Source organism: Oncorhynchus keta, chromosome 9, assembly GCF_023373465.1.
Source record: "Oncorhynchus keta strain PuntledgeMale-10-30-2019 chromosome 9, Oket_V2, whole genome shotgun sequence".
Lineage (NCBI taxonomy): Eukaryota > Metazoa > Chordata > Actinopteri > Salmoniformes > Salmonidae > Oncorhynchus > Oncorhynchus keta.
The window spans coordinates 37783460-37806454 of NC_068429.1; the positions used below are offsets into that span (position 1 = coordinate 37783460).

General features: G+C 46.0%; 1 protein-coding gene across 2 annotated transcripts in view; it reads left to right on the plus strand.

The window, feature by feature from the left end:
- bmpr1bb (bone morphogenetic protein receptor, type IBb) overlaps nt 1-22995 on the plus strand; it is a 129528-nt gene that overhangs the window by 94203 nt on the left and 12330 nt on the right. The gene's annotated exons all lie outside the window — the stretch shown is intronic.

Genomic DNA, 22995 nt, shown 5'->3' on the forward strand with positions numbered 1-22995 from the left:
TCATAGCAAAGGGTCTGCATACTTATGTAAATATATATATATATTTTTTATACATTTCTAAAACATTCCGCGAACATTTCTAAAAACCTCTTTGCTTTGTCATTATGGAGTATTGTGTATAGATTGATGAGGAACATTTGTTATTTATTCAATTCTAGAATAAGGGTGTAGGGTAACAGAGTATGGAAAATGTCAAGGGGTCTGAATACTTTCCGAATGTACTGTATTTTTAATGTATTTTTACCTAACACAGTGCTTGATTTGGGAATGAACTCACCGGAACGGAGTACCGGCACCTCAAATGTTCTTCTGCTTGAGTCCCTGCACCTTCTGTAGAATATTAGCTAAAACGTATTGAGGAGTTCCTGCATTTATATATAAATGGTACCGGCACCAAAAATGAGTACCAGCACCTATTTCTGTCCAACTCAAGCTGGCCTAAACATGCACAACACAATCAGATATCATTTATAGCAAGCAGTAGGGACGGGGTGAGAAAACAACATGGATATATTTTGACAATAAAAATACATTTCAGATGCCTTTTAGGACACTCAAGGACATCTTACATTGATTTCATGTACAGCACTAGATTTTATTTCATTTAGGCCTATGTAATGAATTTGAATTATGCTTGATTATTTAACAGGAAAAATTGTAAAAATTCCCCTAAAACAATCAGTTTATCAATTTCATAATAATGTGTGGGTTCTGGCATGTGTCACCTCGCACTGATACCATGTGCAGTAAACAGTAGCTATCCTACACGGTGTAGGCCACTCACCATTAGCTAGCTAGCTAAGACTCACTAGTCAACTTAACTAGGAAAACCAAGGAAAATGGCCAAACAAAGCTCACTGTTCAATTTTTTCAAGGGACCGTGTATAGAAGAGGATTTTGGACCATTTGCCAAGTAATTTGGTATCAGTGATTTCGCCATGAAGGGCCTCCAGTCTCCTTCTGTACCAATCACTGATTGCAATGATTTAATCCTGGTCCTTAAAGACAGTTTCAGTACATTCAGAGACAATGACCAGAACTACAGCGCTGTTTTTATTCAGCACTTTTAGAAATCAAATGAAACCCACTTCTTCACTTTGACATGCCCTCCCTCTGCTGAGACATGACCATCAGTCCAGTTAAATAAATAAAAACAAGGGCCTCCCGAGTGGTGCAGCAGTCTGAGGCACTGAGGCATCACTACTGACCCGGGTTCACAACGCCCACTTAACCTGGAAGCCAGCTGCACCAATGTGTCAGAGAAAACACTGTTCAACTGATGACCAAAGTCAACCTGCAGGCGCCCGGCTCGCCACAAGGAGTCGCTAGAGCACGATGAGCCAGGTAAATCCCATCCCGGCTAAAACCTCCCCTAACCCGGACAAAGCTGGGGCAATTGTGCGTCGCCCTATGGGACTCCCGCCACTAAACACCTTGGAATGTTCCAGGATCGTCTGGCATGGAAAGAATGGTCCTGCTATACTTCTGATTTTGATATGCACTGTGGACCGATAAGGTGCTGAGATTTGGGGTCTGCAGTGTTTGTAAAGGATCAAGGCCAGACACAAAAGGCTGTAGGCAGCTTTCACGGTTTGTCTCGAAATACTTTGGCTGATGATCAGTATGGTAGACTTATGTCAACGGAGACATCTACACAGTATATCACTTGACTTCGCAGCATAATGGACTATTTTAAGCTGAAGTCTGTCTGTCTCGCTGATTTAACATAGTCAAAACCTCACAGCAGTCACACAGATTCACCTTTGTGTATCCTGTGGGCATCAGTTCTCCCATGAAGCACAGAGAAAGCTTGCATAGACAGAGAGACATGCCGGCCGAGCTGGGAGGACAGGAGACCAGCTGCTTCTCGTTTCCCACTCATGTTTTAAGCTCAGCCTGCCAACCCCAACTGCTGTTTTAGTGGGTACAGTGAACGAAGACTTGGTTCTGGTTGGTCGGAGAGACAGAGTTGTGTGCTAGCTTTATGACTGGCCCTCTCTCTTCTAATCCTCTCTTTCTCCCTGTCCACTCTTTCTCTATCGCTCCATCTCTCGCAGTCTGTTCTCTCTCTTCTAGCCCTCTCCCCCTCAGCCCTCTCCCCCTCAGCCCTCTCCCCCTCAGCCCCCTCCCCTCAGCCCTCTCCCCTCAGCCCCCTCCCCTCAGCCCTCTCCCCTCAGCCCTCTCCCCTCAGCCCTCTCCCCTCAGCCCTCTCCCCTCAGCCCTCTCCCCTCAGCCCTCTCCCCTCAGCCCTCTCCCCTCAGCCCTCTCCCCTCAGCCCTCTCCCCTCAGCCCCCTCCCCTCAGCCCTCTCCCCTCAGCCCTCTCCCCTCAGCCCTCTCCCCTCAGCCCTCTCCTCTCAGCCCTCTCCCCTCAGCCCTCTCCCCTCAGCCCTCTCCCCTCAGCCCTCTCCCCTCAGCCCTCTCCCCTCAGTCCTCTCCCCTCAGCCCTCTCCCCTCAGCCCTCTCCCTCTCCCCTCAGCCCTCTCCCCCTCAGCCCCCTCCCCCCCAGGCCTCTCCCCGGTGCTGCTGGGACAGATCAGGCATGGTTCTCTAAATGAGGATAACACACATGGGAGGTAACTCATGAATCTTCAGATTGACATACTTCATTCCTGCAGTAACAATGCATACATCTTTTCTGAATAGGCCGTGCACCATACAGTGTGAGGTTACAACTTACACAATTGACTCTTCTACTACTCGTTGCATTTAGGCCTAATTCGTTCCATAGTATGTGTGACATGGCTGCTGAAAGTCCTTGAGTCTTCTGGCGCCACGCAGGGTAGGAGTGAAAGCCAGTTAGTGAAAGACACGGCCTCACTTCGACGTCGCTTAAACATGATATCCATTTCAGATAAACATAACATGTAACATTCGAGGTGGTGTGGAGATGCCGCAAGGCCACAAGCAGGGCCAAAACGACTGGGTTTATCATCATCTAGACGCAACAATGTAAACGAGGTCAGCTCACCCTCTCCTTGTCCCGGATCCCACCTTCCGTACTGTATGGGAGGAACACACCATGGCAACATGTCGCTTGATAACTTTGAGCTTTTCTCGTTTTTGTTCTACAGTACAGACACAGATGATAAGTGACTATATGTTGAAAAACTCCTTTGATTGCAGTCTCTTGTGAAATACCATTTCCTGCTATTTCAGTGTAATTGCTTTGGTGTTATAGGATGCCATTTTCTTTGTGATTATTCAGTTTAGGTCAAGTCTTGTGGCATCAGTGATTGAACGAAGGCCTACTGTAAGTGTAGCAGGGGCTAGAGCAGGATACAGAAGCCCAGCAGCAGTAGCAGGTCCCAGGCTGCTTCCTGACAGGATGTGGATCATGTTCCCCAAACAGAACCTGATCCCAGGACAGATGTTCTGCTCCAGCAGTGGGACTGCATGAGACTGGTAACCACAGAGGGCAGTGGGCCGGAGGGGGACTTTTAGGGGTGTGTGAAGTTTGGAGCGAGGGAAAGGGAGGCTTAAGGCTGCACCTGTGGTTTTTGGAGGAAGTATTGAGGGAGGGGGATGTTTGGGTGAAGGTAGGGTTCTTGTCTTGATCACAGTCTAATGTATGTAACGGACACCCTTGAGAGCAGTGGGCTCAGGATAGAGAGAAGATGAGGGTTGGCAGTGTGGGAACCGGGATAGAATGACTGAGATGGGGAATATGTTATGGTCCCATCAGAGATCTATACAAACCGAATCAAAGTTTAGTTTGATGTGTGTTAAGCTGGTGGGGGAGCGCACACACACACACACACACACACACACACACACACACACACACACACACACACACACACACACACACACACACACACACACACACACACACACACACACACACACACACACACACAAACATTTGTCTTGGTTACCTTGTGAGTGTGTGACTGTGTTTGTTCGCACCTGTGTACATGTGTCTCTGTGTTTCACATGTCTTCTTTAGTTTGTTACTTTGGAAGCTTGTGTTTTTGTCTGGCTGTCTGTCTGTGTGTGCGTGCGTCACTGTAGGCGCGTGTGAGAGATGGTTTGGCAGAGGGGGCTGTAGAGGAGTATGTGGGTCCATGGTGTGTTCTGTGTCTTAACATGGTGTTGGAAGACAGACAGTCGGCAGAGGCTGCAGCCGAGGCTGGTCACTGAAAAGGAGACGGACAGGGAGAGGTGGCTGGATCCTCTCAGCTCCTCTACGCGTGTTCAGGTGCTGTCTGGCAAACCTACACACTGCTTCCTGTCACAGCTTCCCATATCTGTCAGAGAAACGTCCCGCTCACTAACGTCAACGCACAAATATTGAATTCCCCACATTGTTTCCTAATTCACTTTCAACGGTGGTTTGCAGTTCTTTTTTCACTCCATCCAGAGATGATAGACTGATCTGGTTTGGGCAATGGTCGAATGATATCTGGCACCACAGGATCCCAGTCAATTCCATCCAGACCCAGGTATTCAGGATTAGCCTGATTTAGCCTGCTTCTGTAGGGACTGTTACTGTTCACATGGTTACCGGCACAGTGACACATCGCCGGGGAAACCGAGACACAGGCCGGCACTTTGTTGAACAGCCGTCCTCCGGGCTTTTACAGTCCTCTTATCAGATAGAGCTCTACTGGAACTAGTCATCAGACGAAGCCAACGGCTCAGGTAAATTACTTAGAGTGTGTGATCATGCGTGAGTGTGTGTGTGTGTGCGTGCAATTCTGTCCGCGACAGGAAGAGAGAGCAGGGATGTGTGTGTCTTGACCTCTGGCTACAGGTGTTCTGTGTGATAAGCGGCCTGTTTTCCAGTTTTGTTTTGAATGGGAGATGGAAAACATCCCTGAGATGAATTCACACGTACATGCAAAGTGCCCTGCGGGTGACAGACTACTCAGTCTGCATACTGAGAGGTGAGGCTTTGATCTGCCATCATGGGGAAAAAACTGTCACGATGCATGCTGATGGAGCGAGCCAGCAAGACTTGCACAGAGTCCTAGTATCACACCAACGTAGTCCTTATCACAACCCCAGTGTGTTTATACATGTATGGCCACGACTTTACAGTTTTGAAAGACATTGCAATCAGTTAGACTATTACACATGTGTGTTCCCTGTCCATTCCCTGTTTGAAGGGGTCATTTGTTGTAGAGATAGCATGGCTCTGGGGTTCTCCTCTCTCCAGACACGTGGAAGGTTTTCTCTCTCTCTGTGCTAAATCACCCTTTAAGCCCTGACAGGTCGGGCTTGGTGTGATTCGTAGGCCTGGGCCGGAGAAGAGGGGATGAGAGTAAGAGGTTTCTCAGGGGGGTACAGTGTGTGTCTGGGGCCACAAGTCAGAGGGGCTCCATTGATGTGCGGCCCATCAATCTACCGGGGCATTATTTCCACAGGAGGACGGGAGTCGGGCGCCCGCAGGGTGCCCCTCTCGCACCAGCATAACATCTCTATGGTCAGGCCCTGGTCACACACAGAACAGATTGGTGAGGGTCCACGATGTGGATCAGTTGCTCTCCTCCTCCCCAGTCTGGATGGGTATCAGGCATCAGGCAGGGGGAAACAGAGCCTCTCATGATGGGGAAGGAGTAGATGAGGGTCGAGCAGACTAGTCACGGTGAAGGATGGATGATTGATACGAGGGCCGGGTTTGATTTGCCTGTCATACCATCGGGCCCCTGTGTGTGTGTAGTGTGACAGGATTCTTTGAAGCCAATGCGGGTTAAGAGGGGTTAAGAGGGGTTAAGAGGAGGTGAGGTGGGTTGAAGGGTGAGGGACAGGGGATGATGTATGACAGCGTGGCAGCTCAGCGGTGCGTTGGTGACCCCCACAGGGTCAGAGGGCGTTCAGGAGACGTACAGGAAGATGGCTCCTTTGAGGAGGTGATTTACTCTGGACACCTGGAGGAATTTATGCCTCTCTCTCTCTCTGTTGGTTTCTCTCTCTCTTTTTCTTTCTTTGTCTGCATCTGTCCTCTTTCTCTCCTCTCTTTCTTTTTTTGTTGAGTTAAATTTCATGGAAGGACTAATTGAGCCTTATTAACTTATAACCTATACAAGTTAGACAGAGTTGTTGGCTTGAGTTAGAAGGGCGACGCACAATTGGCCCATCGTCATCCGGGTTAGGTGAGGGTTTGTCCTTGTCCCATCGCGCTCTAGCGACTCCTGTGGCGGGTTGGGCACATGCACGCTGACACGGTCGCCAGGTGTACCGTGTTTCCTCCGACACGTTGGTGCGGCTGGCGGGGTTGTGTTTTGGAGGACACACGGCTCTCGACCTTCACCTCTCCCGAGTTCATATGGGAGTTGCAGCGATGGGATGAGACTGTATCTACCAATTGGATATGACGAAATTATAGGGAGAAAAAGGGGGTTAAAAAAACGTGTGATCACGTGTGAGTGTTTGTGTCAGCAAGTGTGTGTGCTTGTCAGTGTGTATGTGTGTAATACAGTATGAAGTGTGGGTCTGTGTGTATCTCGTTAGAGGAACAGCCTTTGGAATGTTTAGGGGATGGGGATCAGGTTTCAGGGTGACCTTGGCAACGCCCGGTGGCTGACACAACAAAAGTGTGTGTGTGTGTGTGTGTGTGTGTGTGTGTGTGTGTGTGTGTGTGTGTGTGTGTGTGTGTGTGTGTGTGTGTGTGTGTGTGTGTGTGTGTGTGTCAGAAAGAGAGAAATACTCTTAAGGTGTTTGTATTCAGTCTTTATTACTGTGTCTGTCCCGTGAGAGCTTGGGGTTTTGGTTCAGCCAATCTGCCTTGGTAAGAAGTTTACAGGAGAGTCTGCAGAGAACACCTATAATGAAAACAATGCCTTCAGAAAGTATTGACATCCCTTGACTTTTTCCACTCTTTGTTGTGTTACAACATTCATTTTAAATGGATTAAATGTAGATTTTTTTGGGGGGGTCACTGGCCTACACACAATACCCAATAATGTCAGTGGAATTATGTTTTCAATTCAAAATGAGAAGCTGAAAGGTATTGAGTGAATACGTTTTCAACCCCTTTGTTATGGCCTAAATTAGTTCAGGAGTAAACATTGGCTTAACAAGTCACATCATAAGTTGCACTCTGTGTGCAATATCCAATCAAATCAAATGTTATTTGTCACATGCACCGAATACAACACCTTACCGTGAAATCCTTACTTACAAGACCCTTAACCCTTAACCCTTAACCCTTAACCAACAGCGCAGTTCAAGAAAGAGTTATAAAATAGTTAAAATTTGTTGAAATATTTACCAAATAAACTAAAGTCCAAACTGATAAAATGTCATGTCTATATACAGAGGGTACCGGTACTGAGTCAGTGTGCGGAGGTACCGGTACTGAGTCAGTGTGCGGAGGTACCGGTTAGAGGTCATTTGTACATGTAGGTAAGGGTGAAGTGACTATGCATAGATAATAAACAGTGAGTAACAGCAATGAACAAAACCAAGGAGGTGGGTGGGTGTGTCAATGTAAATAGTCTTGGGGGTAGAAGCTGTTAAGGAGTCTTTTGGTCCTAGACTTGGCGCTCCGGTACCGCTTGCAGTGTGGTAGCAGAGAAAACAGTCTATGACTTGGATGACTGGAGATTCTGACCATTTTTGGGGCTTTCCTCTGACACTGCCTAGTATATAGGTCCTGGATGGCAGGAAGCTTGGCCCCAGTGATGTACTGGGCCGTACGCACTACTAGAGCGGGGCGATATGGCAATTCAATTATCACAATATCTATATATTTTTTCATTTGATAACGATAATTATCACAATATTAATCTAATAATGTTTAAAAGGTGCATATCTGCTTCAGACTCAAGAATGCATAATGCCCGAACAAACATTAGAGTGTTGGGCCAGTAACCGAAAGGTTGCTAGATCGAGCTGGCACGGTAAACGTCTGCCGTTCTACCCCTGAACAAGGCAGTTGACCCACTGTTCCCCGGTAGGCCGTTATTGTAGATAAGATTTTGTTCTTAACTGACTTGCCTAGTTAAAGAAAAACTTCTTATTTTCTGGCCATAAGAGACGGTAGCAGCAAACAATATGTACAAAATAAGTCAAAAGATTGAAGATACAAACAACGCAATAAAACAAACAAAATAGCAGTTGGTTAGGAGCACATAAAACGTCAGCCATCCTCTCCATTCTCATAGTGTTCATAGTGTTTATAATAGTATTAGTGTTTAAGATCATTTTTGAATGACTACCTCATATCTGTACCCCACACATACAATTATATTTTAGGTCCCTCAGTCAAGCAATGAATTTCAAACACAGATTCAACCACAAAGACCAGGGAGGTTTTCCAATGCCTTGTAAAGAAGGGCACCTATTGGTAGATGGGTAAAACAAAAAGCAGACATTAAATATCCCTTTGAGCATGGTGACGTTATTAATTACACTTTGGATGGTGTATCACTACACCCAATCACTACAAATGATATGATATGAAGAAAATGTATTATATTTCAGAAGAACATAATAGCATCCTCTGAGTTGTCCTGATGTTAGGCCCTGACCTGTCTATGCCATATGGCTGTGAGCTACACTAGTTAATTTAGCAGTCAAGATTTGCTTAGAATTCTGTGGGATTATTTTTATATTATTTTATAGTATGAAGAATACAATTGAACATAGCTGAATAAAATAGAATGTTTTGAGGGAGTGCGCACATGTGTCTATTCTGTGTTGAGTGGTTAACAAAGAAACAGGTCCTCCTATATGCTTCATTTAGAGTTATTCATGTAACTATTAGTTGTGATACAAATATTGGGCTATATGTTAAGATGTTAAATACATTCTAAGGCTGCATGATGCATTTCTAATGATGATTTGACATTTTTTTTGAAAGCCATAATGTCACGCAGGACTAGGTGTGTGTGCAGGAATCAGACGCAGAGAGAGAGTAACGGAGTAAAGTGCTTTACTATTGCACACCAAACTGATAAGCCCAATAAAATACAGGGCGCAGGACACTATACCAGACAACCCAAAACCACATGGTGTCCAGTATAGAAAACAAAATACACCACGACCTAATATGTACACACGTAACAAAAGACAATCCCGCACAAAACAAGGGCGGGTCAAACTACTACATATAGGGAAGCTAATTAAACCAAAATACACACAGGTGAAACTAATAAGACAAAACCAACAGACAAACGAAAAAGGGATCGGTAGCGGCTAGTAGGACGGTGACGACGACCGCCGAGCACCACCCGAACAGGCAGGGGAGCCAACTTCGGCGGAAGTAGTGACACATGAGCTCAGCTTTGTTTCTTGTTTAGGCTGTACACACTTCATCGGTCTCTCATTCACGATTTCACAAGCACCTGATCATTTCCCGGCTGCATCCCCTTTGTGTGGATGTAATGCCCCCTAAAATAATCCATGCATTTTGCTGCCAGTGGCCTTTGTGCCATTGGGCGGAATATAATCATTATAATTCTCTTCTCCCGGAAGCACCTCGCACCCACATGGAACTCATCTTTCTCACAGGCTACAAGTGAAGACAGACACATCAGGTTGTTATACAAACCTTATCAAAGCATAAATGCGAGGGCCTCCCGGGTGGCGCAGTGGTCTAGGGCACTGCATCGCAGCGCTAGAGGTCCGTGGGGCGACGCAGAATTGGCCTAGTGTCGTCCGGGTTAGGGAGGGTTTGGCCGGTAGGGATATCCTTGTCTCATCGCGCACCAGCAACTCCTGTGGTGGGCCGGGCACAGTGCGTGCTAACAAAGGTAGCCAGGTGCACAGTGTTTCCTCTGACACATTGGTGCGGCTGGCTTCCGGGTTGGAGGCGCGCTGTGTTAAGAAGCAGTGCGGCTTGGTTGGGTTGTGTTTCGGAGGACGCCTGGCTTTCGATCTTCGTCTCTTCTGAGCCCATACGGGAGTTGTAGCGATGAGACAAGATAGGAATTACTAACAATTGGATACCACAAAATTGGGGAGAAAAGGGGGTAAAATAAATCAGATTTTTTTTATTTTAAATTTAAAAAAATAAAAACCATAAATGCACAAGGGCTTCATGAGGTGTGCGACTATAATTTGAATAAGTCGGGGGGGGGGGAGCATGCCCTGTTTCTTGCCTTAAGCTGGGCATCATTCACAAGTGATAATATGATGGGATCCTTCTCTTTTTAATAGAGGCCATCAAAACTGTTTTCTCACACAATTGCATAGCCTATAGAAATGTTGTGCAACATGAGCTCATGGGCTCTCATTAAGTGTTTGATTAGATTTTCGATGACATTTACATTGATGTCAGAGTGATTAAAGGTAGAGTGCTGAGTACCAGGTTTGGTAGGCTACTAATGACCATCAGCAGCATCAGAGCTTGTAGAAGCCTAATTACCATGACTAAACGGTTACATTGAAATCAAATCAAATCAAATGTATTGGTCACATACACATGGTTAGCAGATGTTAATGTGAGTGTAGTGAAATGCTTGTGCTTCTAGTTCCGACCATGCAGTAATATCTAACAAGTAATCTAACAATTTCACAACTACCGGAATGAATAAGAATATGTACATATAATTATATGGATGAGCGATGGCCGAACGGCATAGGCAGGATGCAGTAGATGGTATAGAGTACAGTATATACATATGAGATGAGTAATGTAGGGTATGTAAACATTATATAAAGTGGCATTGTTTAAAATGACTAGTGATACATTTCTTACATCCAATTTTGTATGATTAAAGTGGCTAGAGATTTGAGTCAGTATGTTGGCAGTAGCCACTCAATGTTAGTGATGGCTGTTTAACAGTCTGATGGCCTTGAGATAAAAAGCTGTTTTTCAGTCTCTCGGTCCCAGCTTTGATGCACCTGTACTGACTTCGCCTTCTGGATGATAGCGGGGTGAACAGGCAGTGGCTCGGGTGGTTGTTGTCCTTGATCTTTTTGGCCTTCCTGTGACATCGGGTGATGTAAGTGTCTTGGAGGGCTGGTAGTTTGCCCCCTGTGATGCGTTGAGCAGACCTCACTCCCCTCTGGAGAGCCTTGCGGTTGTGGGTGGAGCAGTTGCCGTACCGGGCAGTGATACAGCCCGACAGGATGCTCTCGATTGTGCATCTGTAAAAGTTTGTGAGTGTTTTTGGTGACAAGCCAAATTTCTTCAGTCTCCTGAGGTTGAAGAGGCGCTGTTGCACCTTCTTCACCACGCTGTCTGTGTGGGTGGACCATTTCAGTTTGTCTGTGATGTGTACGCCGATATATGCTTTCTCCTGGCATCCACCAAACCCAGATGTGTCCATCGGACTGCCAGATGGTAAAGCGTGATTCATCACTCCAGAGAACACGTTTCCACTGCTCCAGAGTCCAATCCAGCCGACGCTTGGCGTTGCGCATTATGATCTTAGGCTTGTGTGCGGCTGCACGGCCATAGAAACCCATTTCATGAAGCTCCCGACGAAACAGCTATTGTGCTGACATTGCTTCCAGAGGCAATATGGAACTCATTAGTGAATGTTGCAACTGAGGACAGACGATTTTTACACGCTACGCATTTCAATACTATAAACATGAGTGAAAATAGAGAGATATAGAATCAATCTCTTTGTTAGAGGAGTGTGTATTAAACAGGAATCATGTAACAGATATGGAGTCTCCCCCATCCTGTGTCTACACCCCATATGCTCTGTGTTGGCCTCTAAAAACAAACTATATCAGGGGCCAGGCCTGTATGAGCCCAATGCCAGGCCATGGGTCTGATCAAATAGGGAAACTCGTCTCCCCAAGGGCAGAAAGGCTGCTTAGGGGTTAGAGGACCAGGGGTTGGCATAGACCCTCTTCTATTTCTCCCTCCCCGAAATAACAGCAGCCCTGCATCACTCTGTGACTCCATTAGGAGAGGGGAGTTAGAGGGAAGTTGACTCTACATGGAGAGAGGTAGTGGGTGTTTTAATGGATCTTAGTGAGAGACTAAGCAGCTCTCCCAGCCTGTGGATTTACACCAAGCCACTGGCCCCGGGGTCTGGGATTTTCTCTGTTTACCTCCAAAGGGGGATTCTCTTTCCCTCACAAGAAAAATGACAACAGTGGCTTGGAAGGATGGAGCTTTCCTGTAGCCGGTCTGCTGCAGTGGAAAAGGGGAGTCTTTGTCCATTCTGTTCCCTCTGTTCTGCCTTTATGTGAGTTTCTATTTTTGTTTTTAAACGATCTGGACAGAGTCACGCCACTGATGAACTCGTAAAACGTGTGTGTTTTTCCACATTTGCACAACAGATACACACGAGAAGGAATGTGTGATAGTCAGTGCAGCCATGGGCCCAGACCCCTCCTCTGTCAGGGTGGTTAGATTAGAGTGGACGGAGTGTGCTGCTCTTAAAGGAACAAACTGACTGGTTGTGTCTGCTCTGCTCTCTTCTGACTCGGCAGCACTCATTAATCTCTCTCTCACTCACGCACGCACACACACACACGCACACGCACACGCACACACACACACACACGCACACGCACACGCACGCGCATGCGGGCGCACGCACACACACACACACGTTGGAACACTTACAAGCTGTTCTCAACGGTTACAGTTAGTCCTTGCGACACACCGTACCAGGGCTGTACACCTCCAGTTCTGACTTGATGAACTGACCGAGTGTGTTGGTTAGATGTAGCCTAGTAGTTACCAGACTGATTACCCCTGGACTATCTGTGTAGCAAACTGTGACTATCTGTGTCTTTTTACACACACAGAGCGAGATGAGGAGAGAGGGTTCAGGTGGAGAGAGAGATTCACCCGGATCCTCCATCCAGACAGACACTAACTAATCAATCTCCTCCCATACTACCCTGCTCTCTCATCTGATTAGCTCTCTTGCCACAAGGGTCCATTGGTCCAGCTGTACAGTACTTACTGTATTGAATAGTGGGCTGTCTGATAATAGAGTTCAGTAGGATTTGAAGTGTCTATAGAACCCCGCTCCTCCGCTCTCTCCACTGGCTTCCAGTTGAAGCTCGCATCCGCTACAAGACCATGGTGCTTGCCTACGGAGCTATGAGGGGAACGGCACCTCAGTACCTCCAGGCTCTGATCAGGCCCTACACCCAAACAAGGGCACTGCGTTCATCCACCTCTGGCCTGCTCGCCTCCCTACCACTGAGGAAGTACAGTTCCCGCTCAGCCCAGTCAAAACTGTTCGCTGCTCTGGCTCCCCAATGGTGGAACACACTCCCTCACGACGCCAGGACAGCGGAGTCACTCACCACCTTCCACCTTCCACCTTCCGGAGACACCTGAAACCCCACCTCTTTAAGGAATACCTAGGATAGGATAAAGTAATCCTTCTCACCCCCCCCCCCCTTAAAAGATTTAGATGCACTATTGTAAAGTGGCTGTTCCACTGGATGTCATAAGGTGAATGCACCAATTTGTAAGTCGCTCTGGATAAGAGCGTCTGCTAAATGACTTAAATGTAAATGTAGAAGTGTTGAGTAAAGTTCCACTGTCTTGGATTTGTTTGGGTCCACCTCTGTCAGGTATCTACTCGGGATGCGAAGCGGACCCCAAGACTATAATACTGGCACATAAAACTGGACATTTCTCGCCATCAAAACACTAGTGGATTGATTAGATGTGTGTATATGCAGCTGTATAAAAACACACTGGTCTGACTTGTTCTGTTAACACTTTCAGAGTCGAGGTGGTGCGGAAAACAATATTTACCTCAGTGCAAGTAAATACACGTGTATTACTGTACGGCTGGCTGGAGTGGGGATGTGGGTTTGGGATCTGTGTTGTTGAATGTCCTGGTTGACTGAAGTTCACTGCTCCTCCTAATAGCATTGCCATGGAGCACAAACAGTGACCATTTAAGTCTCGGTTCGTCATTGCAGTGGTTTACAGTAGTACAATGATGTGGCGCTTATTATAGAGCATAGCCTGCAGAATGTCTGTTTGCTCTGTGTTGTTATCTGTCATGACATCTTTGTGTTTATTGTCACTCGTATGACACTTTTTTAAAGACATGCTCCGGCACTTTGGTGACTAAGAAAGTCATTGTTAAACCTCCTGCTTTGGGCTTGATGTGTCAATGTGTAGTTTATATACTGAACAAAAATGGAAATGCAACAGTTTCAAATTGACTGAGTTGCATATAAAGAAATCAGTCAATTGAAATAGATGAATTAGGCCCTAATTTATGTATTTCCCATGACTTGGCAGGGGTGCAGCCATGGGTGGGCCTTGGAGGGTGTAGGGCCACACACTGGGGAGCCAGACCCCCAGATGACCCAGCAGGTGAGGAAGCCGGATGACAAAACGGTGGCCTTTTATTGTCCCAAGCACAAGGTGCACCTGTGTAATGATCCGCGTTACACAATGAGGCTGCAGCACGGGCCCACGGCTCAGTGTACACAGCAGAGAGAGAGATCGAGCGATGACATGACGTAGTACGCAATTTCCAGGGACCACTTTTGGCTCATGAGTGCTACTTTCAGAACTACTGGCTTAGTAATAAGTATACAAAAGTACTGCAGAATCTCTTTAACACGGTATAATATAGACTTATGACTGCTTCTCTCAAGGTTGCCATAGTCACTAGTCAAGGTGCTCTGAGCGCTGAGCCCTCTTCCTTCCTCTCTCTGGTGAAGCAGGCTCAATGGGTGAAAGGCTAGACGGAAAAGGCGAAGTGTGCTGGTAACACGAGCACCCAGTTTTTCTAGTAAAGTATATGAGCAGAACCTTGTTTTGCTCTGCGGTTGAGCCTGCCCTGAGCTGTTATTGTAGTGGGAATGAAACACGTGTGAGGGCATAGCTGGTCTCTTCTGGCTAACCCACAGTAACACTGTCTGAGTCCTTTCACAGTGTCTCTCTCTGAGGCAGGATGGTTGGGACTGGGAAGGTGTACCAAAACAGAGCTGGTATATACAATACCAACTTAATGAGGTGGTCTCCAACAACATATTTACACGTATCCACCGATCATTTTTACAGCTGTATTGATTTGTATTCATTCATGTATAGGGGATACTGCTCCGACTGACAGTGAAGTATGAGTATACTTTGGAGGGCTTTATAACATTGTAAACACACATACTCCCAAAATATCGAGGCACACAAACGTGTAGCCACGAGGGTTCTGTTGGGCTGCTCTGCCAAAACCAGGGTGAGATATATGGCCTTGGATATTAAAACGACATGCCACACACTCGTTCCAGAACTGCTGTCGAGACTGAGACACACACACACACACACACACACACACACACACACACACACACACACACACACACACACACACACACACACACACACACACACACACACACACACACACACACACACACACACACACACACACACACACACACACACAGAGCACAAAAAGCTCTTTCTTGTGAGGGTATTAAGTGTACCAGTGTTGTTCCAGTCTCAGGCAGGTACATTGAGTTGAGGCCAGAACAGAACAGAAGGGTAGCTTTCACCAGACACGGTTACCGTTTCTGTGGCTACGTTACTATGGTGACGTTGCCAAGGCATTTAGATTTTTCAAGCATGTCTGGAAAGAGGGAGTTGAAGAGTGGAGAAAATGTCACTTTGCTAGCTTTGATTTAATTTGAATTTACCTCAGTTATGTATGCACTTAAGTTTAACTACAAGGTAGGTGCAGCTGTTTGAATGACACGGTGTCCATATAACTGTGTTTGGTCTGTCCTGGGACTAATAAACCTGCTCTGTCCTCTCTCTGTGATATAACTGTGTTTGGTCTGTCCTGGGACTAATAAACCTGCTCTGTCCTCTCTCTGTGATATAACTGTGTTTGGTCTGTCCTGGGACTAATAAACCTGCTCTGTCCTCTCTCTGTGATATAACTGTGTTTGGTCTGTCCTGGGACTAATAAACCTGCTCTGTCCTCTCTCTGTGATATAAATGTGTTTGGTCTGTCCTGGGACTGTGTTTCCTCTCTCTGTGATATAACTGTGTTTGGTCTGTCCTGGGACTAATAAACCTGCTCTGTCCTCTCTCTGTGATATAACTGTGTTTGGTCTGTCCTGGGACTAATAAACCTGCTCTGTCCTCTCTCTGTGATATAACTGTGTTTGGTCTGTCCTGGGACTAATAAACCTGCTCTGTCCTCTCTCTGTGATATAACTGTGTTTGGTCTGTCCTGGGACTAATAAACCTGCTCTGTCCTCTCTCTGTGATATAACTGTGTTTGGTCTGTCCTGGGACTAATAAACCTGCTCTGTCCTCTCTCTGTGATATAACTGTGTTTGGTCTGTCCTGGGACTAATAAACCTGCTCTGTCCTCTCTCTGTGATATAACTGTGTTTGGTCTGTCCTGGGACTAATAAACCTGCTCTGTCCTCTCTCTGTGATATAACTGTGTTTGGTCTGTCCTGGGACTAATAAACCTGCTCTGTCCTCTCTCTGTGATATAACTGTGTTTGGTCTGTCCTGGGACTAATAAACCTGCTCTGTCCTCTCTCTGTGATATAACTGTGTTTGGTCTGTCCTGGGACTAATAAACCTGCTCTGTCCTCTCTCTGTGATATAACTGTGTTTGGTCTGTCCTGGGACTAATAAACCTGCTCTGTCCTCTCTCTGTGATATAACTGTGTTTGGTCTGTCCTGGGACTAATAAACCTGCTCTGTCCTCTCTCTGTGATATAACTGTGTTTGGTCTGTCCTGGGACTAATAAACCTGCTCTGTCCTCTCTGTGATATAACTGTGTTTGGTCTGTCCTGGGACTAATAAACCTGCTCTGTCCTCTCTCTGTGATATAACTGTGTTTGGTCTGTCCTGGGACTAATAAACCTGCTCTGTCCTCTCTCTGTGATATAACTGTGTTTGGTCTGTCCTGGGACTAATAAACCTGCTCTGTCCTCTCTCTGTGATATAACTGTGTTTGGTCTGTCCTGGGACTAATAAACCTGCTCTGTCCTCTCTGTGATATAACTGTGTTTGGTCTGTCCTGGGACTAATAAACCTGCTCTGTCCTCTCTCTGTGATATAACTGTGTTTGGTCTGTCCTGGGACTAATAAACCTGCTCTGTCCTCTCTCTGTGATATAACTGTGTTTGGTCTGTCCTGGGACTAATAAACCTGCTCTGTCCTCTCTCTGTGATATAACTGTGTTTGGTCTGTCCTGGGACTAATAAACCTGCTCTGTCCTCTCTCTGTGATATAACTGTGTTTGGTCTGTCCTGGGACTAATAAACCTGCTCTGTCCTCTCTCTGTGATATGTGTTCTGGTCTGTCCTGGGACTAATAAACCTGCTGTGTTTGGTCTGTCCTGGGACTAATAAACCTGCTCTGTCCTCTCTCTGTGATATAACTGTGTTTGGTCTGTCCTGGGACTAATAAACCTGCTCTGTCCTCTCTGTGATATAACTGTGTTTGGTCTGTCCTGGGACTAATAAACCTGCTCTGTCCTCTCTCTGTGATATAACTGTGTTTGGTCTGTCCTGGGACTAATAAACCTGCTCTGTCCTCTCTCTGTGATATAACTGTGTTTGGTCTGTCCTGGGACTAATAAACCTGCTCTGTCCTCTCTCTGTGATATAACTGTGTTTGGTCTGTCCTGGGACTAATAAACCTGCTCTGTCCTCTCTCTGTGATATAACTGTGTTTGGTCTGTCCTGGGACTAATAAACCTGCTCTGTCCTCTCTCTGTGATATAACTGTGTTTGGTCTGTCCTGGGACTAATAAACCTGCTCTGTCCTCTCTCTGTGATATAACTGTGTTTGGTCTGTCCTGGGACTAATAAACCTGCTCTGTCCTCTCTCTGTGATATAACTGTGTTTGGTCTGTCCTGGGACTAATAAACCTGCTCTGTCCTCTCTCTGTGATATAACTGTGTTTGGTCTGTCCTGGGACTAATAAACCTGCTCTGTCCTCTCTCTGTGATATAACTGTGTTTGGTCTGTCCTGGGACTAATAAACCTGCTCTGTCCTCTCTCTGTGATATAACTGTGTTTGGTCTGTCCTGGGACTAATAAACCTGCTCTGTCCTCTCTCTGTGATATAACTGTGTTTGGTCTGTCCTGGGACTAATAAACCTGCTCTGTCCTCTCTCTGTGATATAACTGTGTTTGGTCTGTCCTGGGACTAATAAACCTGCTCTGTCCTCTCTCTGTGATATAACTGTGTTTGGTCTGTCCTGGGACTAATAAACCTGCTCTGTCCTCTCTCTGTGATATAACTGTGTTTGGTCTGTCCTGGGACTAATAAACCTGCTCTGTCCTCTCTCTGTGATATAACTGTGTTTGGTCTGTCCTGGGACTAATAAACCTGCTCTGTCCTCTCTCTGTGATATAACTGTGTTTGGTCTGTCCTGGGACTAATAAACCTGCTCTGTCCTCTCTGTGATATAACTGTGTTTGGTCTGTCCTGGGACTAATAAACCTGCTCTGTCCTCTCTCTGTGATATAACTGTGTTTGGTCTGTCCTGGGACTAATAAACCTGCTCTGTCCTCTCTCTGTGATATAACTGTGTTTGGTCTGTCCTGGGACTAATAAACCTGCTCTGTCCTCTCTCTGTGATATAACTGTGTTTGGTCTGTCCTGGGACTAATAAACCTGCTCTGTCCTCTCTCTGTGATATAACTGTGTTTGGTCTGTCCTGGGACTAATAAACCTGCTCTGTCCTCTCTCTGTGATATAACTGTGTTTGGTCTGTCCTGGGACTAATAAACCTGCTCTGTCCTCTCTCTGTGATATAACTGTGTTTGGTCTGTCCTGGGACTAATAAACCTGCTCTGTCCTCTCTCTGTGATATAACTGTGTTTGGTCTGTCCTGGGACTAATAAACCTGCTCTGTCCTCTCTCTGTGATATAACTGTGTTTGGTCTGTCCTGGGACTAATAAACCTGCTCTGTCCTCTCTCTGTGATATAACTGTGTTTGGTCTGTCCTGGGACTAATAAACCTGCTCTGTCCTCTCTCTGTGATATAACTGTGTTTGGTCTGTCCTGGGACTAATAAACCTGCTCTGTCCTCTCTCTGTGATATAACTGTGTTTGGTCTGTCCTGGGACTAATAAACCTGCTCTGTCCTCTCTCTGTGATATAACTGTGTTTGGTCTGTCCTGGGACTAATAAACCTGCTCTGTCCTCTCTCTGTGATATAACTGTGTTTGGTCTGTCCTGGGACTAATAAACCTGCTCTGTCCTCTCTCTGTGATATAACTGTGTTTGGTCTGTCCTGGGACTAATAAACCTGCTCTGTCCTCTCTCTGTGATATAACTGTGTTTGGTCTGTCCTGGGACTAATAAACCTGCTCTGTCCTCTCTCTGTGATATAACTGTGTTTGGTCTGTCCTGGGACTAATAAACCTGCTCTGTCCTCTCTCTGTGATATAACTGTGTTTGGTCTGTCCTGGGACTAATAAACCTGCTCTGTCCTCTCTCTGTGATATAACTGTGTTTGGTCTGTCCTGGGACTAATAAACCTGCTCTGTCCTCTCTCTGTGATATAACTGTGTTTGGTCTGTCCTGGGACTAATAAACCTGCTCTGTCCTCTCTCTGTGATATAACTGTGTTTGGTCTGTCCTGGGACTAATAAACCTGCTCTGTCCTCTCTCTGTGATATAACTGTGTTTGGTCTGTCCTGGGACTAATAAACCTGCTCTGTCCTCTCTCTGTGATATAACTGTGTTTGGTCTGTCCTGGGACTAATAAACCTGCTCTGTCCTCTCTCTGTGATATAACTGTGTTTGGTCTGTCCTGGGACTAATAAACCTGCTCTGTCCTCTCTCTGTGATATAACTGTGTTTGGTCTGTCCTGGGACTAATAAACCTGCTCTGTCCTCTCTCTGTGATATAACTGTGTTTGGTCTGTCCTGGGACTAATAAACCTGCTCTGTCCTCTCTCTGTGATATAACTGTGTTTGGTCTGTCCTGGGACTAATAAACCTGCTCTGTCCTCTCTCTGTGATATAACTGTGTTTGGTCTGTCCTGGGACTAATAAACCTGCTCTGTCCTCTCTCTGTGATATAACTGTGTTTGGTCTGTCCTGGGACTAATAAACCTGCTCTGTCCTCTCTCTGTGATATAACTGTGTTTGGTCTGTCCTGGGACTAATAAACCTGCTCTGTCCTCTCTCTGTGATATAACTGTGTTTGGTCTGTCCTGGGACTAATAAACCTGCTCTGTCCTCTCTCTGTGATATAACTGTGTTTGGTCTGTCCTGGGACTAATAAACCTGCTCTGTCCTCTCTCTGTGATATAACTGTGTTTGGTCTGTCCTGGGACTAATAAACCTGTCTGTCCTCCTCTCTTGAACCTGCTCTGTCCTCTCTCTGTGATATAACTGTGTTTGGTCTGTCCTGGGACTAATAAACCTGCTCTGTCCTCTCTCTGTGATATAACTGTGTTTGGTCTGTCCTGGGACTAATAAACCTGCTCTGTCCTCTCTCTGTGATATAACTGTGTTTGGTCTGTCCTGGGACTAATAAACCTGCTCTGTCCTCTCTCTGTGATATAACTGTGTTTGGTCTGTCCTGGGACTAATAAACCTGCTCTGTCCTCTCTCTGTGATATAACTGTGTTTGGTCTGTCCTGGGACTAATAAACCTGCTCTGTCCTCTCTCTGTGATATAACTGTGTTTGGTCTGTCCTGGGACTAATAAACCTGCTCTGTCCTCTCTCTGTGATATAACTGTGTTTGGTCTGTCCTGGGACTAATAAACCTGCTCTGTCCTCTCTCTGTGATATAACTGTGTTTGGTCTGTCCTGGGACTAATAAACCTGCTCTGTCCTCTCTCTGTGATATAACTGTGTTTGGTCTGTCCTGGGACTAATAAACCTGCTCTGTCCTCTCTCTGTGATATAACTGTGTTTGGTCTGTCCTGGGACTAATAAACCTGCTCTGTCCTCTCTCTGTGATATAACTGTGTTTGGTCTGTCCTGGGACTAATAAACCTGCTCTGTCCTCTCTCTGTGATATAACTGTGTTTGGTCTGTCCTGGGACTAATAAACCTGCTCTGTCCTCTCTCTGTGATATAACTGTGTTTGGTCTGTCCTGGGACTAATAAACCTGCTCTGTCCTCTCTCTGTGATATAACTGTGTTTGGTCTGTCCTGGGACTAATAAACCTGCTCTGTCCTCTCTCTGTGATATAACTGTGTTTGGTCTGTCCTGGGACTAATAAACCTGCTCTGTCCTCTCTCTGTGATATAACTGTGTTTGGTCTGTCCTGGGACTAATAAACCTGCTCTGTCCTCTCTCTGTGATATAACTGTGTTTGGTCTGTCCTGGGACTAATAAACCTGCTCTGTCCTCTCTCTGTGATATAACTGTGTTTGGTCTGATATAACTGTGTTTGGTCTGTCCTGGGACTAATAAACCTGCTCTGTCCTCTCTCTGTGATATAACTGTGTTTGGTCTGTCCTGGGACTAATAAACCTGCTCTGTCCTCTCTCTGTGATATAACTGTGTTTGGTCTGTCCTGGGACTAATAAACCTGCTCTGTCCTCTCTCTGTGATATAACTGTGTTTGGTCTGTCCTGGGACTAATAAACCTGCTCTGTCCTCTCTCTGTGATATAACTGTGTTTGGTCTGTCCTGGGACTAATAAACCTGCTCTGTCCTCTCTCTGTGATATAACTGTGTTTGGTCTGTCCTGGGACTAATAAACCTGCTCTGTCCTCTCTCTGTGATATAACTGTGTTTGGTCTGTCCTGGGACTAATAAACCTGCTCTGTCCTCTCTCTGTGATATAACTGTGTTTGGTCTGTCCTGGGACTAATAAACCTGCTCTGTCCTCTCTCTGTGATATAACTGTGTTTGGTCTGTCCTGGGACTAATAAACCTGCTCTGTCCTCTCTCTGTGATATAACTGTGTTTGGTCTGTCCTGGGACTAATAAAACCTGCTCTGTCCTCTCTCTGTGATATAACTGTGTTTGGTCTGTCCTGGGACTAATAAACCTGCTCTGTCCTCTCTCTGTGATATAACTGTGTTTGGTCTGTCCTGGGACTAATAAACCTGCTCTGTCCTCTCTCTGTGATATAACTGTGTTTGGTCTGTCCTGGGACTAATAAACCTGCTCTGTCCTCTCTCTGTGATATAACTGTGTTTGGTCTGTCCTGGGACTAATAAACCTGCTCTGTCCTCTCTCTGTGATATAACTGTGTTTGGTCTGTCCTGGGACTAATAAACCTGCTCTGTCCTCTCTCTGTGATATAACTGTGTTTGGTCTGTCCTGGGACTAATAAACCTGCTCTGTCCTCTCTCTGTGATATAACTGTGTTTGGTCTGTCCTGGGACTAATAAACCTGCTCTGTCCTCTCTCTGTGATATAACTGTGTTTGGTCTGTCCTGGGACTAATAAACCTGCTCTGTCCTCTCTCTGTGATATAACTGTGTTTGGTCTGTCCTGGGACTAATAAACCTGCTCTGTCCTCTCTCTGTGATATAACTGTGTTTGGTCTGTCCTGGGACTAATAAACCTGCTCTGTCCTCTCTCTGTGATATAACTGTGTTTGGTCTGTCCTGGGACTAATAAACCTGCTCTGTCCTCTCTCTGTGATATAACTGTGTTTGGTCTGTCCTGGGACTAATAAACCTGCTCTGTCCTCTCTCTGTGATATAACTGTGTTTGGTCTGTCCTGGGACTAATAAACCTGCTCTGTCCTCTCTCTGTGATATAACTGTGTTTGGTCTGTCCTGGGACTAATAAACCTGCTCTGTCCTCTCTCTGTGATATAACTGTGTTTGGTCTGTCCTGGGACTAATAAACCTGCTCTGTCCTCTCTCTGTGATATAACTGTGTTTGGTCTGTCCTGGGACTAATAAACCTGCTCTGTCCTCTCTCTGTGATATAACTGTGTTTGGTCTGTCCTGGGACTAATAAACCTGCTCTGTCCTCTCTCTGTGATATAACTGTGTTTGGTCTGTCCTGGGACTAATAAACCTGCTCTGTCCTCTCTCTGTGATATAACTGTGTTTGGTCTGTCCTGGGACTAATAAACCTGCTCTGTCCTCTCTCTGTGATATAACTGTGTTTGGTCTGTCCTGGGACTAATAAACCTGCTCTGTCCTCTCTCTGTGATATAACTGTGTTTGGTCTGTCCTGGGAC